Here is a 16328-nt window from a genome sequence, read left to right as displayed (position 1 = left end):
CAGTGTTATCAAATTCTCAATGAAAAGAATGGGGTAACTCTGTAAGATGAATTCACACATCACAAAGCTTTTTCCCAGTTAGCTTCCTTCTAGTTTTCACATGAGTATATTTACTTTTTCACTATAGGCCTCAATGCACTCCAGAATATCCCTTTGCAGATTCCATGAAAACCGTGTTAGCAAACTTCTCCATGAATAGAAAGGTGTAACTTTCTAAGATAAACTCACACATCACAAAGAACTTGCTCAGAAAGCTTCTTTCTACTTTTTATCTGAGGATATTTCCTTTGTCACCATAAGTTTCAATGTGATTCAAAATATTCCTTGTCAGATTCTCCAAAAACAGTGCTACCAAACTGATCCATGAAAAGAATCATGTACCTCTGTGAGATGAATTAACACATCACAAAGTGGTTTCTCAGAGAGCTTCTATTTTTTATATTAGGATATTTCCTTTTCCACCTTAGGATTCAATGTGCTTCCAAATATCCCTTCCCAGATACCACAAAAACTGTAATGCCAAAGTTCTCCCTCAACAATAACGTTTAGCTCTATGGTATGAATGCACACATCACAAAGGAGTTTCTCCGAAATCTTATCTCCTGTTTTTACCTGAAGATATTTCCTTTTTCACCATTGGACTCTATGCACTCCCGAATATCCCTTTGCAGATACCACAAAAACAATGTGACCAAACTGCTCAGTGAAAAGAAAGGTTTCACTCTGTGAAATGAATTCACATATCACAAAGCAGTTTCTCAGAAAGCTTCTTTGTAGTTTACATCTGAGGATATTTCCTTTTTCCCTATAGGCCTCATTGTGCTCCCAAATAACTCCTTGCAGATACCACAAAAACACTGAGAATGAACTACTGAAATAGAAAAAGGTTAAACTCTATGAGATGAATACACCCATCACAGAACCATTTCTCAAAGAGCTTCTCTTCAGTTTTAATCTGAAGTTATTTCCTTTCTCACCATAGGCTTCTAGGAGCTCCCGAATATCCCATTGCAGATTCCATAAAAACAGTGCTGCCAAACTGCTCAAAGAAAGTAAACTTGTAATTCTGTGTAATGGATTCACACATCCCAAAGACATTTCTCAGAAAGCTTCTTTCTAGTTTTTGTCTCACGATATTTCCTTTTTCACCATCAGCTTCCATGTGCTCCTAATTATCCCTTGTCAGGCACCACAAAGACAGTGAGGCCAAACTGCTCTCTCAACAAAAATCTTTACCTCTATGAGATGAATGCACACATCACAAAGGAGTTATCAGAAACTTTCTCTCCTGTTTTACCTGAACATATTTCCTTTTTCAACATTGGCCTCTATTCGCTCCCGAATATCCCTTGCATATTCCACAAAAAGAGTGCTAACAAACTGCTCAATGAGAAGAAAGATTTAACTCTGTGAGATGAATTCGCCCATCACAAAACAGTCTCTCAGAAAGCTTCTTTCTAGTTTTTATCTGAGGGTATTTCCTTTTTCACCATAGGCTTCCCTGCCCTCCAAATATTCCTTTGAACACACCACAAAAACAGAGTTACTAAAATCCTCAATGAAAAGAATGATTTAACTCTGGGAAACGAATTCATCCATCACAAAGAAATTTCTCAGAAAGCTTTTTTCTAGTTTTTACCTCTGTATATTCACTTTTCAACCATCAGCCTCAATATGCTCCCAAATATCGCTCCTCAGACACCACAAAAACAGTGATGAAAAACTGCTCAATCAAAAAAATTTTTTATGTCTGTGAGGTGAATATGAGGTGAATACACATATCACAAAACAGTTTCTCAAAAACTTTCTCTTCAGTTTTGATCTGTAGATATTCCCTTTTTCACCATAGGCCTGTATGAGCTCCAGAAAAATCCCTTAGCAGATTCCCCAAAAAGAGTGCTACCAAATTGCTCAATGAATAGACAGGTGCAACCCTGTGAGAAGAATTCACACATCACAAATTAGTTTCTCATAAAACTTCTTTCTATTTTTTATCTGAGGATATTTCCTTTTTCACCATAGGCCTCAAAGCACTCCCAAATATCCCTTTGCAGATTCCACGAAAACAGTGTTAGCAGCAAACTACCCTATGAAAAGAAAGATGTAACACTGTTAGATGAATTCACACAACACCCCGTAGTTTATCAAAAAGCTTATTTGTAGTTCTTATCTGTGGATGCTTCCTTTTTCAAGGTAGGCCTCAAAGCACTCCCAAATATTCCTTTGCACTTTTCATGAAAACAGTGTTAGCAAACTGCGCCATGAAAAGAAAGGTGTATTTCTGTGAGATGAATTCACACATCACAAACGACTTTCTCAGAAAGCTTCTTTCTAGATTTTATCTGAGGATATTTCCTTTGTCACCATAGGTTGCAATGCCGTCCAAAATATCCCTTCTTAGATGCACCAAAAACAGTGTTACTAAACTGCTCCAAGAAAGCAATCGTGTAACTTTGTGAGGTGAATTAACACATCAGAAAGCAGCTTCTCAGAAAGCATGTTTCTGGTTTTTATGTGAGGATATTTACTTTGTCACTATAAGCTTCAGTGCGCTCAGATATATCAGATTTCAGATTCCAAAAAAAACAGTGTAAGCAAACTGCTCAATGCAAAGAGCAGTGTAACTCTGTGAGATCAATTCACACATCAGAAAGCAGTGTCTCAGAAAGATTCCTTCTAGTTTTTATCTGAGGATATTTCCTTTTTTACCATATTCCTCAATGCACTCCCGAATATCCAATTGCAGATCAAACGAAAAAAGTGTTAGCAAACTTCTCAATGAAAAGAACAGTGTTATTCAGTGCGATGAATTCACAGATCACAAAGCAGTTTCACAGAGCACTTCTTTTTGCTTTTTATCTGAGCATGTTTCTTATGTCACCATAGGCTTCAAAGCACTCCCAAATACCCTATTGCAGATACAATGAAAACAGTGTTAACAAGCTGCTCAATGAAATGAGTGGTGTAACTCTGTAAGATGAATTCATACATCACAAAGCTGTTTCTCAGAACGTTTCCCTCTAGGTTTTACATGAGGATATTTACTTTTTCACTATAGGCCTCAATGCACTCCAGAATATCCCATTGCAGATTCCATGAAAACAATGGTAGCAAACTGCCCCTTGAAAAGAAAGGTGTAACATTCTGAGATGAGTTCACACATCACAAAGAACTTTCTCATGAAGCTTCCTTCTTATTTTATCTGTGGATATTTCCTTTGTCACCATGGGCTTCAATGTGATTCAGAATATGAATTCTCAGATTCCCTGAAAACACTGCTACCAAACTGATCCATGAAAAGGATCATGTAACTCTGTGAGATGAATTAACACATCACAAAGCAGTTTCTCAGAAAACCTCTTTCTAGTTTTCATATGTGGATGTTTCCTATGTCACCAAAAGCTTCAATGTGCTCCAAAATTTCCCATTGCAGATCCCAGGAAAACAGTTAGTAAACTGCTCAATGAAAACTACAGTGTAATACTGGGAGATGTATTCACACATCACAAAGCACTTTCTCAGAAAGATTCTTTCTTTTTTTTATGATTATACTTTAAGTTCTAGGGTACATGTGCATAACGTGTAGGTTTGTTGCATATGTATACTTGTGCCATGTTGGTGTACTGCACCCATCAACTCGTCAGCACCCATCAATTCTTCATTTAAATCAGGTAAAACTCAGAATGCAGTCCCTCCCGTCTCCCCCTTCCCATAATAGGCCCCAGTGTGTGATGTTCCCCTTCCCAAGTCCAAGTGATCTCATTGTTCAGTTCCCACCTATGAGTGAGAATATGCGGTGTTTGGTTTTCTGTTCTTGCAATAGTGTGCTAAGAATGATGGTTTCCAACTGTATCCAGGTCCCTACAAAGGACACAAACTCATCCTTTTTTATAGCTGCATAGTATTCCATGGTGTATGTGCCACATTTTCTTAATCCGGTCTGTCATTGATTAACATTTGGGTTGATTCCAAGTCTTTGCTATTGTGAATAGTGCTGCAATGAACATACATGCGCATGTGTCTTTATAGACACATAATCCTTTGGGTAAATATCCAGTAATGGGATGGTTAGGTCATATGGTACTTCTAGTTCTAGATCCTTGAGGAATTGCCATATTTTTTTCCATAATTGTTGAACTAGTTTACAATCCCACCAACAGTGTAAAAGTGTTCCTATTTCTCCACATTCTCCCCAGAACTTGTTGTTTCCTGACTTTTTAATGATTGCCATTCTAACTGGTGTGAGATGGCATCTCATTGTGGTTTTCATTTGCATTTCTCTGATGGCCAGTGATGACGAGCATGTTTTCCTGTGTCTGTTGGTGGTATGCATGCCTTCTTTTGAGAAATGTCTGTTCATATCCCTTGCCCACTTTTTGATGGGGTTGTTTTTTTTTTTTCTTGTAAATTTGTTTGAGTTCTTTGTAAGTTCTGGATTATAGCCCTTTGTCAGATGAGTAGATTGCAAAAATTTTCTCCCATTCTGTAGGTTGCCTGTTCACTCTGACGGTAACTTCTTTTGCTGTGCAGAAGCTCTTTAGTTAAATTAGATCCCATTTGTCAATTTTGGCTTTTGTTGCCATTACCTTTGTGTTTTAGATATGAAGTCCTTGCCCATGCCTATGTCCTGAATGGTACTACCTAGGTTTTCTTCTAGGGCTTTTATGGTATTAGGTCTAACATTTAAGTCTCTAATTCATCTTGAATTAATTTTCGTATAAGGAGAAGGAAAGGATCCAGGTTCAGCTTTTTACTTATGGCTAGCCAATTTTCTCAGCACCATTTATTAAATAGGGAATCTTTTCCCCATTTCTTGTTTTTCTCAGGTTTCTCAAAGATCAGATGGCTGTAGATATGTAGTATTATTTCTGAGGACTCTGTTCGGTTCCATTGGTCTATATCTCTGTTTTGGTACCAGTACCATGCTGTTTTGGTTACTGTAGCCTTGTAGTACAGTTTAAAGTCAAGTAGTGTGATGAATCCAGCTTTGTTCTTTTGACTTAGGATTGTCTTGGCAATGCAGGTTCTTTTTTGGTTCCATATGAACTTTAAAGCAGTTTTTCCAATTCTGTGGAGAAACTCATTGGTAGCTTGATGGGGATGGCATTGAATTTATAAATTACTTTGGGCAGTATGGCCATTTTCACAATATTGATTCTTCCTATCCATGAGCATGGTGTGTTCTTCCATTTGTTTGTCTCCTCTTTTATTTCACTGAGCAGTGGTTTCTAGTTCTTGAAGAGGTCCTTTACATCCCCTTTAAGTTGGATTCCTAGGTATTTTATTCTCTTTGAAGCAACTGTGAATGGAAGTTCATTTATGATTTGACTCTCTGTCTGTTACTGGTACATAGTAATGCTTGTGATTTTTGCACATTAATTTTGTATCCTGAGACTTTGCTGAAGTTGCTTATCAGCTTGAGCAGATTTTGGGGTGAGATGATGGGGTTTTCTAAATATACAATCATGTCATCTGCAAAGAGGGACAATTTGACTTCTTCTTTTCCTAACTGAATGCCCTTGATTTCTTTCTCTTGCCTGATTGCCCTAGCCAGAACTTCCAACACTATGTTGAATAGGAGTGGTAAGAGAGGACATCCCTGTCTTGTGCCAGTTTTCAAAAGGAATGCTTCCAGTTTTTGCCCATTCAGTATGATATTGGCTGTGGGTTTGTCATAAATAGCTCTTACTATTTTGAGATACGTTCAATCAATACCGAATTTATTGAGAGTTTTTAGTATGAAGGGCTCTTGAATTTTGTCAAAGGCCTTTTCTGCATCTATTGAGATAATCATGTAGTTTTTGTCTTTGGTTCTGTTTATATGCTGGATTATGTTTATTGATTTGCATATGTTGAACCAGCCTTGCATCCCAGGGATGAAGCCCACTTGATCATGGTGGATAAGTTTTTGTTGTGCTTCTGGATTCGGTTTGCCAGTATTTTATTGAGGATTTTTGCATCAATGTTCATCAGGGATATTGGTGTAAAATTCTCTTTTTTGTGTGTCTCTGCCAGGCTTTGGCATCAGGATGATGTTGGCCTCATAAAATGGATTAGGGAGGATTCCCTCTTTTTCTATTGATTGGAATAGTTTCAGAAGGAATGGTACCAGCTCCCCCTTGTACCTCTGGTAGAATTCAGTTGTGGACTCATCTGGTCCTGGACTTTTTTTGGTTGGTAGGCTGTTAATTATTGCCTACTTTTCAGAGTCTGTTATTCGTCTATTCAGGATTCAACTTCTTCCTGGTTTAGTCGTGGGAGAATATAAGTGTCCAGGAAATTATCCATTTCTTCTAGATTTTCTAGCTTATTTGCGTAGAGTTGTTTATACTATTCTCTGATGGTAGTTTGTATTTTTGTGGGGTCAGTGGTGATATCCCCTTCATCATTTTTTATTGCACCTATTTGATTCTTCTCTCTTTTCTTCTTTATTAGTCTTGCTAGCAGTCCAACAATTTTGTTGATCTTTTCAAAAGCCAGCTCCTGGATTCATTGACTTTTTGGAGGGTTTTTTGTGTTTCTATCTCCTTCAGTTCTGCTCTGATCTTAGTTATTTCTTGCTTTCTGCTACCTTTTGAATGTGCTTGCTCTTGTTTCTCTAGTTCTTTTAATTGTGATATTAGAGTGTCAATTTTAGATCTTTCCAGCTTTCTTTTGTGGGCATTTAGTGCTATGAATTTCCCTCTACACAATGCTTTAAATGTGTCCCAGAGATTCTGGTATATTGTATCTTTGTTCTAATTGGTTTCAAAGAACATCTTTATTTCTGCCTTCATTTCGTTATGTACCCAGTAGTCATTCAGGAGCAGGTTGTTCAGTTTCCATGTAGTTGAGTGGGTTTTGATTGAGTTTCTTTGTCCTGATTTCTAGTTTGGTTGCACTGTGGTCTGAGAGACAGTTTGTTGTAATTTCTATTCTTGTACATTTGCTGAGGAGTGCTTTACTTCCAATTATGTGGTGAATTTTGGAAAAAGTGTGATGTGGTGCTGAGAAGAATGTATATTCTGTTTATTAGGGGTGGAGAGTTCTGTGGATGTCTATTAGGTCCGCTTGGTGCAGAGATGGGTTCAATTCCTGGATATCCTTGTTAACTTTCTGTCTCGTTGATCTGTCTAATGTTTACAGTGGAGTGTTGAAGTCCTCCATTATTATTGTTTGGGAGTCTAAGTCTCTTTGTAAATCTCTAAGGACTTGCTTTATGAACCTGGGTGCTTCTGTATTGGGTACATATATATTTAGGATAGTTATCTCTTCCTGTTGAATTGATCCATTTAGCATTACATAATGGCCTTCTTTGTCTCTTTTGATCTTTGATGGTTTAAAGTCTGTTTTATCAGAGAAAAAGATTGCAAACCCTGCTTTTTTTTGTTCTCCATTTGCTTGGTAGATCTTCCTCCATTACTTTATTTTGAGCCTATGTGTTTCTCTGCATGTGAGATGGGTCTCCTGAAAACAGCAAACTGATGGTTCTTGACTCTTTATCCAGTTTGCCAGTCTGTGTCTTTTAATTGGACCATTTAGTCCATTTACATTTAAGGTTAATATTATTATGTGTAAACTTGATCCTGCCATTATGATATTAACTGGTTAATTTGCTCATTAGTTCATGCAGTTTCTTCCTAACATCAATGGTCTTTACACTTTGGCATGTTTTTGCAATGGCTGGTACCGGTTGTTCCTTTCCATGTTTAGTGCTCCCTTCAGGGTCTCTTGTAAGGCAGGCCTGGTGGTGACAAAATATCTAAGCATTTGCTTGTCTGTAAAGGATTTTATTTCTCCTTCACTTATGAAACTTAGTTTGGCTGGATATGAAATTCTTGGTTGAAAATTCTTTTCTTTAAGGATGTTGAATATTGGCCCTCACTCTCTTCTGGCTTGGAGAGATTCCACCGAGAGATCTACTGTTAGTCTGATGGGCTTCCCTTTGTGGGTAACCCAACCTTTCTCTCTGGCTGCCTTAAGAGTTTTTGCTTCATTTCAACTTTGGTGAAACTGACAATGATGTGTCTTGGAGTTGCTCTTCTCAAGGAGTATCTTTGTGGCATTCTCTGTATTTCCTCAATTTGAATGTTGGCCTGCCTTACTAGGTTGGGCAAGTTCTCTTGGATGATATCCTAGTGTTTTCCAACTTGGTTACATATTCCCCCTCAATTTCAGGCACCACAGTCAGACGTAGATTTGGTCTTTTCACATAATCCCATATTTCTTGAAGGCTTTGTTCATTTCTTTTTCCTATTTTTTCTTTAGATTTCTCTTCTGGCTACATTTCATTCATTTGATCCTCAATCGCTGATACTCTTTCTTTGATCAAGTTGGTTACTGTAGCTTGTGCATTTGTCACGTATTTCTTGTGTCATGGTTTTTATCTCTGTCAGATCGTTTATGGCCTTCTCTGCATTGATTATTCTAGTTATCCATTCTTCCTTTCTTTTTTCAAGACTTTTAGTTTCTTTTAACTGGGTATGTAATTCCTCCTTTAGCTCTGAGAAATTTGATGGACTGAATCCTTCTTCTCTCAGCTCGTCAAAATCATTCTCCGTCCAGCTTTGAGCCATTGCTGGTGATGAGTTGCATTCCTTTGGAGGGGGAGATGCTCTCTTATTTTCTGAATTTCCAGCTTTTCTGCCCTGCTTTTTCCCCATCTTTGTGGTTTTATCTCCCTTTGTTCTTTGATGATGGTGTCGTACTGATGGGGTTTTTGTGTAGGTGTCCTTCCTGTTTGTTAGTTTTCCTTCTAACAGTCAGGACCCTCAGCTGTAGGTCTGTTGGAGATTGCTTGAGGTCCACTCCAGACCCTGCTTGCCAGGGTATCAGCAGCAGAGGCTGCAGAAGATAGAATATTGCTGAACAGAGAGTGTATCTGTCTGATTCCTGCTTTGGAAGATTCGTCTCAGTCGTGTACCACACTGTGTGAGGTGTGGGGTGTCTGTGTGCCTCTAGTGGGGGATGTCTCCCAGTTAGGCTCCTCAGGGGTCAGGGACCTACTTGAGCAGGCAGTCTGTCTGTTCTCAGATCTCAACCTCTGTGTTGGGAGAAGCACTGCTCTCTTCAAAGCTGTCAGACACGGACGTTTGCATCTGCAGGGTTTCTGCTGCTTTTTGTTTGTTTGTTTAACTGTGCTCTGTCCCCAGAGGTGGAGTCTACAGAGACAGGCAGGCCTCCTTGAGCTACTGTGGGCTCCACCCAGTTCGAGCTTCCCAGCAGCTTTATTTACCTACTTAAGCCTCAGCAATGGCAGGAACCCCTTCCCAGCCTTGGTGCTGCCTTGCCATAAGATCACAGACTGCTCTGCTAGCAGTGAGGGAGGCTCTGCTGGTGTGGGACCCTCCCGGCCAGGTATGGGATATAATCTCCTGGTGTGCCGTTTGCTAAGCCCCTTGGTAAAGTGCAGTATTTGGGTGGGAGTTACCTGATTTTCCAGGTGTTGTGTGTCTCAGTTCCCCTGGCTAGGAAAAGGGATTCCCTTCCCCCTTGTGCTTCCAAGGTAAAGTGTTGTCTTGCCCTGCTTCAGCTGTCACTGGTCAGGCTGCAGCAGCTGACCAGCACTGGTTGTCTGGCATTCCCTAGTGAGATGAACATGGTACCTCAGTTGAAAATGCAGAAATCGCCCACCTTCTGTGTCACTCATGCTAGGAGCTGGAGACTGGATCTGTTTCTCTTCAGCCATGTTGCTCCGCCCCCTGATTATTTCTATTTTTATCTGAGTATATTTTCTTTTTTAATCATAGGCCTCAATGCACTTCAATATATACGTTTAGAGATTCCATGAAAACGGTGTTAGCAAATTGATCAATTAAAAGGACAGTGTAACTCTGAAAGATGAATTCACACATTACAAAGAAGTTTCTCAGAAAACTTCTTCTAGTTTAGATCTAAGGATATTTCCATTGTCACCATAGGCTTCAAAGAGTTATAAAACATCCTTTCTCAAATTCCCCAAAAACAGTGCTACCAAACTGATCTATGAAAGGAATCATGTTACTCTATGAGATGAATTAACACAACACAAAGCAGCATTTCAGATAGCTTCTTTCTAGTTATTATATGAGGATATTTCCTTTTCCACCACAGGGTTCAATGTGTGCCCAAATATACATTCCCAGACACAACAAAAACAGAGATGCCAAAGTATTCCCTCAACAAAACCTTTTTGCTCTATGAGATGAATGCACACATCACAAAGGAGTTCCTCCAAAATCTTATCTGCAGTTTTTATCTGAAGAATTTTCTATTTTCACCTTTGGATTCTATGTGCTCCCAAATATCACTCTGCAGATTCCACAAAAACAGTGCTACCAAATTGTGCAATGAAAAGAAAATTTTAACACTGTGAGATAAATTCACCCATCACAAAGCAGTTTCTCAGGAAACTTCTTTTTAGTTTTTATCTGAAGATATTTCCTTTTCCACCATAATCTTCAATGTGCTCCCATATATCCCTCCTCAGATACCACAAAAAGAGTGATGATGAACTGCTCAATTAACAAAAAGTTTAACTTCTATGAAATAAATACAAACAACACAAAACCTTTTCTTGAAGAGCTTCTCTCCAGTTTTTATCTGAAGTTACTTCCTTTTTCATCGTAGTCCTCTAGGAGCTCCTGAATATCCCTTTGCAGATTCCATAAAAACAGTGCTACCAAACTGCTCAAAGAAAGGAAACGTGTAATACTGTGTGATGAATTCACCCATCCCAAAGAAACTTCTCAGAAAACTTCTTTCTAGTTTTTATCTGAGGATATTTCCGTTTTTACCATAGGCCTCAAAGTGCTCCCAAATATTGCTTTGCAGATTCCATGAAAACAGTGTTAGTAAACTACTCCATGAAAAGAAAGGTGTAAATCTGTGAGATGAATTCACACATCACAAAGGAGCATCTCAGAAAGCCTCTTTTTGTTTTTTTTCTGAGGATATTTCTTTTGTCACTATAGGCTTCAATGCATGCCCAAATATTCCATTGCAGATTTCACAAAAACAGTGTTAGCAAACTACTCCAAAAAAAGAATCGTGTAATGCTGTGTGACGAATTAACACAACATGAAGCAGTTTCTCAGAAAGTTTCAATCTAGTTTTTATATGAGGATATTGCATTTGTCACTATAAGCTTCAAAGTGCTACAAAATATACCATTGCAGATCCCAATAAAACAGTGTTAGTAAACTGCTCAATGAAAAGAACAGTGTAACTCTGTGAGATGAATTCACACATCACAAAGCAGTTTCTCAGAAAGCTTCTTTCTAGTTTTTATCTGAGGCTATTTTCTTTTTCACCATAGGCCTCAAGGCACACCCAAATATCCCTCTGCAGATTCCAGGAAAACAGTGTTAGCAAACTCTTCCATGAAAAGAAAGGTGTAACACTCTGAGGTGAATTCACAGATTACATAGAAGTTTCTCAGAAAACTTCTTTCTAGTTTTCACCTGAGGATATTTCTTTGTCACCATAGGCTTCAATGTGATCAAAATATCCCTTTTCAGATTCCCCAAACACAATGCTACTAAATTGATCCATGAAAAGAATCATGTTACTCTGTGAGATGAATTAACACATCACAAAGCGGTATTTCAGAAGGCTTCTTTCTAGTTTTTACATGAGGATATTTCCTTTTCCAGCAACAGGGTTCAATGCACTCCCAAATATCTCTTCCTAGAAACCACAAAAACAGAGATGCCAAAGTGGTACCTCAATAAAAAAGTTTAGCTCTATGAGATGAATGCACACATCACAAAGATGTTTCTCTGAAATCTTCTCTCCAGTTTTTACTTGAAGAATTTTCTCTTTTCACCTTTGGATTTTATGTGCTCCCAAATATCCCTCTGCAGATTCCACAAAAACAGTGCTACCAAACTGTGCAATGAAAAGAAAGTTTTAACACTGTGAGATAAATTCACCATCACAAAGCAATTTCTCAGGAAGCTTCTTTCTAGTTTTTATCTGAGGATGTTTCCTTTTCCACCATAGGCTTCCATGTGCTCCCAAATATCCCTCCTCAGATACCACAAACACAGTGATGATGAGCTGCTCAATCAACAAAAAGGTTAAACTCTATGAGCTGAATATACAGAACACAAAACCTTTTCATGAAGAGCTTCTCTCCAGTTTATATCTGAAGTTATTTCCTTTTTCACCATAGGCCTCTAGGAGCTTCTGAATATCCCTTTGCAGATTCCATAAAAACAGTGCTACAAAACTGCTCCAAGAAAAGAAACGTGTAATTCTGTGTGATGAATTCACCAATTCCAAAGAAATTTCTCTACTACATTTTTCTAGTTTTTATCTCAGGATATTAGCTTTTCCACCATCCGCTTCCATGCGCTCCCAAATATCCCTTCTCAGACACCACAAAAACAGTGCTACCAAATTGATCCATGAAAAGAATCATGTAACTCTTTGAGATGAATTAACACATCACAAAGCAGTTTCTCAGAAAGCTTCTATTTTTTATAGTAGGATCTTTCCTTTTCCACCTTAGGATTCAATGTGCTCCCAAATATCCCTTAGCAGATACCACAAAAACTGTGATGCCAAAGTGTTCCCTCAAGAAAAACATTTAGCTCTGTGAGTTGAATGCACACATCAGAAAGGAGTTTCTCCAAAATCTTATCTCCTGTTTTTACCTGAAGAATTTTCTATTTTCGCCTTTGGCCTCTGTGTTCCCATATATTCCTCTGCAGATTTCTCAAAAATAGTGCTACCAAACTGATCCATGAAAAGAATCGTGTAACTCTGTGAGATGAATTATGATATCACAAAGTGGTTTCTCAGAAAGCTTCTTTTTTTTATATTAGGATATTTCCTTTTCCACCTTAGGATTCAATGCACTCCCAAATATCCCTTCCCAGACACCACAAAAACTGTGATGCCAAAGTGCTCCCTCAACAAAACGTTTAGCTCTTTGAGATGAATGAACACATCACAAAAGAGTATCTCCAAAATCTTATCTCCTGTTTTTACCTCAAGAATTTTCTTTTTTCACCTTTGGCCTCTATATGTTCCCAAACATTCCTCTGCAGATTTCCCAAAAACAGTGCTACCAAACTGCTCAATGAGAAGAAACTGTGAGATAAGTTCACCCATCACAAAATAATTTCTCAGGAAGCTTCTTTCCAGTTTTTATCTGAGGATATTTTCTTTTCCACCATAGGCTTCAATGCACTCCAAAATATCCCTTCTCAGATACCACAAAAACAGTGATGTCAAACTGCTCTCTCAACAGAAATGTTTAGCTCTATGAGATGAATGCACTCATGACAAAGGACTTTCTCAGAAAGCTTCTCTCCAGTTTTTATCTGAAGTTATTTCCTTTTTCACCGTAGGCCTCTAGGAGCTCCTGAATATCCCTTTGCAGATTCCATAAAAATAGATCTATCAAACTACTCAAAGAAAGCAAACATGCAATTCTGTGTGATGAATTCACCCATCCCAAAGAAATTTCTCAGACAGCTTCTTTCTAGATTTTATCACAGGATATTTCCTTTTCTGCCATCGGCTTCCATGAGCTCCCAAATATCCCTTATCAGACACCACAAAAACAGTAATGCCAAAATGCTCTCTCAACAGAAAACTTTACCTTTATGAGGTGAATGCACACATCACAAAGGAGTTTTCAGAAACTTTCTCTCCAGTTTTTACTTGAAGATATTACCTGTTTCAACATTGGCCTCTATCTGCTCTCGAATATCCCTTTGCATATTCCACAAAAACAGTGCTACCAAACTGCTTAATGACAAGCATGATTTATCTCTGTGAGATGAGTTCACACACCACAAAGCAGTTTCTCAGAAATCTTCTTTCCAGTTTTTATCTGAGGATATTTCCTTTTTCACCATATTCCTCAAGGCACTCCTGAATATCCCTTTGTAGATTCCACGAAAACAGTTTTAGCAACCTGCTCTGAGAAAAGAATCATGCTACACTGTGAGATGAATGCAAACATCACAAAACAGTTTCTCAGAATGGTTCTATCTAGTTTTTATCTGGGAATATTCCCATTGTCACCATAGGTTTCAAAGCGATCCAAAATAGCCCTTCTCAGATACTCCAAAAAGAGTGCTACCAAGATGCTCCAGGGAAAGAATCATGAAAATCTGTGAGATGAATTCACAAATCAGAAAGCAGTTTCATAGAAAACTTCTTTCTAGTTTTTGTCTAAGGATATTTACTTTTTCACCACCGGCTTCATTGCACTCATGAATATCCCTTTGCAGATTCCACGAAAGCAGTATTACCAAACTACTCCAAGGAAAGAATGGTGCTACTCTGTGAGATGAATACACACAGCACAAAGCAGTTTCTCAGAAAGTTTCTTTCTAGTTTTTATCTGAGGATATTTCCTTTTTCACCAGAGGCTTAAATCCGATCCAAAATATCCCCTCTCAGATTCCTCAAAAAGAGTGCTACTAAACTGCTCCATGAAAAGAAAGGTGTAACTAACTCTGTGAGGTGAATTCACAAATCACAAAGTAGTTTCTCAGAAAGCTTCTTTATTGTTTTTGTATGATGATATTTCTTTGTCACCATAAGCTTCAATACGCTCTCAAATATCAGATTGCAGATTCTAAGAAAACAGTGGTAGTAAACTGCTCAATGAAAACAACATTGTGACTCTCTGAGATGAATTCACAGATCACAAGCGAGTTTCTCAGAAAGATTCTTTCTAGTTTTTTTCTGAGGATATTTCCTTTTGCTCCACAAGCTTCAACGTGCCCCAAAATATCCCACTGCAGATTCCAAGAAAACAGTTTTAGCAAACTTCTCAATGAAAAGAACAGTGTAACTCAGTGAGATGAATTCACACATCACAAAGCAGGTTCTCAGAAGACTTATTTTAGTTTTTATCTGAGGATATTTCCTTCATCACCATAGGCTTCCATGCTCTCCCAAATATCCTTTCTCAGAGTCCCCAAAAACAGTGCTAACAAACTGGTCCATGAAAAGAAAGGTGTAACTCTGAGAGATGAATTCAGAAGTCAGAAAGCATTTTCTCAGAAAGCATCTTTCTACTTTTTGTCTGAAGATATTTCCTTTGTCACCATAAGCTTTCATGCACTGCGAAATATGCCATTGCAGATTCCCAGAAAACAGAGTTAGCAAACTGATCAAAGAAAAGAACAATGTATCTCTGTGAGATGAATTCACATATCAAAAAGAAGTTCATCAGAAAGCTTCCTGTTGGTTTTTCTCTGAGGATATAACCTTTGTCACCATAGGTTTCAATGTGTTCCCAAATATCCTATTGCAAATTCCATGAAAACAGTGTTATCAAACTGCTCAATGAAATGAACACTGTAATTTCACACAAAGCTTCTTTTTGGTTTTTAATTGAGGATATTTCCTTTGTCACCATAGGTTTCAATGTGCTCGCCAATATCCTTTTGCAGATTCCATGAAAGCAGTGTTGGCAAACTGCTCCATTTAAAGAAAGGTGTTGATCTGTGAGATGAATTCACGCATCATAAATCAGTTTCTCAGAAATCTTCTTTTTGGTTATTGCCTGAGGAAATTTACTTTATTATGATCGTTCTCACACTCCTCCAAAATATCCCTTTGCAGATTCCACTAAAAGAGTGTTAGCAAACTGTTCCATGAAAACAAAGATGTAACTCTGTGAGATGAATTCACACATGACAAAACAGTTTCTCAGAAAGCTTCTTTTTAGTTTATGTCTGAGGATATTTCCTTTGTCACATTATTTTTCAACGCACTCCCAAATATCCTATTGCAGATTCCACGTAAACAGGGTTATCAAACTGCTCAATTAAACAAACAGTGTAACTCTGTATGATGAATTCACATATCACAGGGCAGTTTTTCAGAAAGATTCTTTGTGATTCTTATCTGAGGCTATATTCTTTTTCACTATAGGCCTCAATGTGCTCCCAAATATCTCATTTCAGATTGCCTGAAAGCAGTGTTATCAATCTGTTCCATGTAAAGAAAGGTGTAACTCTGTGAGGTGGATTCACAAATCACAAAGCTGTTTCTCAGAAAAATTCTTTCTAATTTTTGTCTCAGGATATTTCCTTTGTCACCATAGGATTTAATGTGATCCAAAATATCCTCTCTCAGATATCCCAAAAACAGTGCTACCAAACTGCTCCATGTAGAGAATCAAGTAACTCTGTGAGATGAATTCACAAATCACAAAGCAGTCTCTCAGAAAACTTCTTTCTAGTTTTTATCTGAGGATAATTCCTTTTACACTATAGGCCTCAATGCCCTCCCAAATATCCCTTCACAGATTCCTCGAAAACAGTGTTAGCACACTGTACTATGGAAAGAAATGTGTAACTCTGTGAGAGGAATTCAAACATCACAAGGAATTTTCT

This window comes from Macaca nemestrina, chromosome 18 (assembly GCF_043159975.1).
Source record: "Macaca nemestrina isolate mMacNem1 chromosome 18, mMacNem.hap1, whole genome shotgun sequence".
Taxonomy (NCBI): Eukaryota; Metazoa; Chordata; class Mammalia; order Primates; family Cercopithecidae; genus Macaca; species Macaca nemestrina.
Note: the sequence above shows the minus strand (reverse complement) of the source record.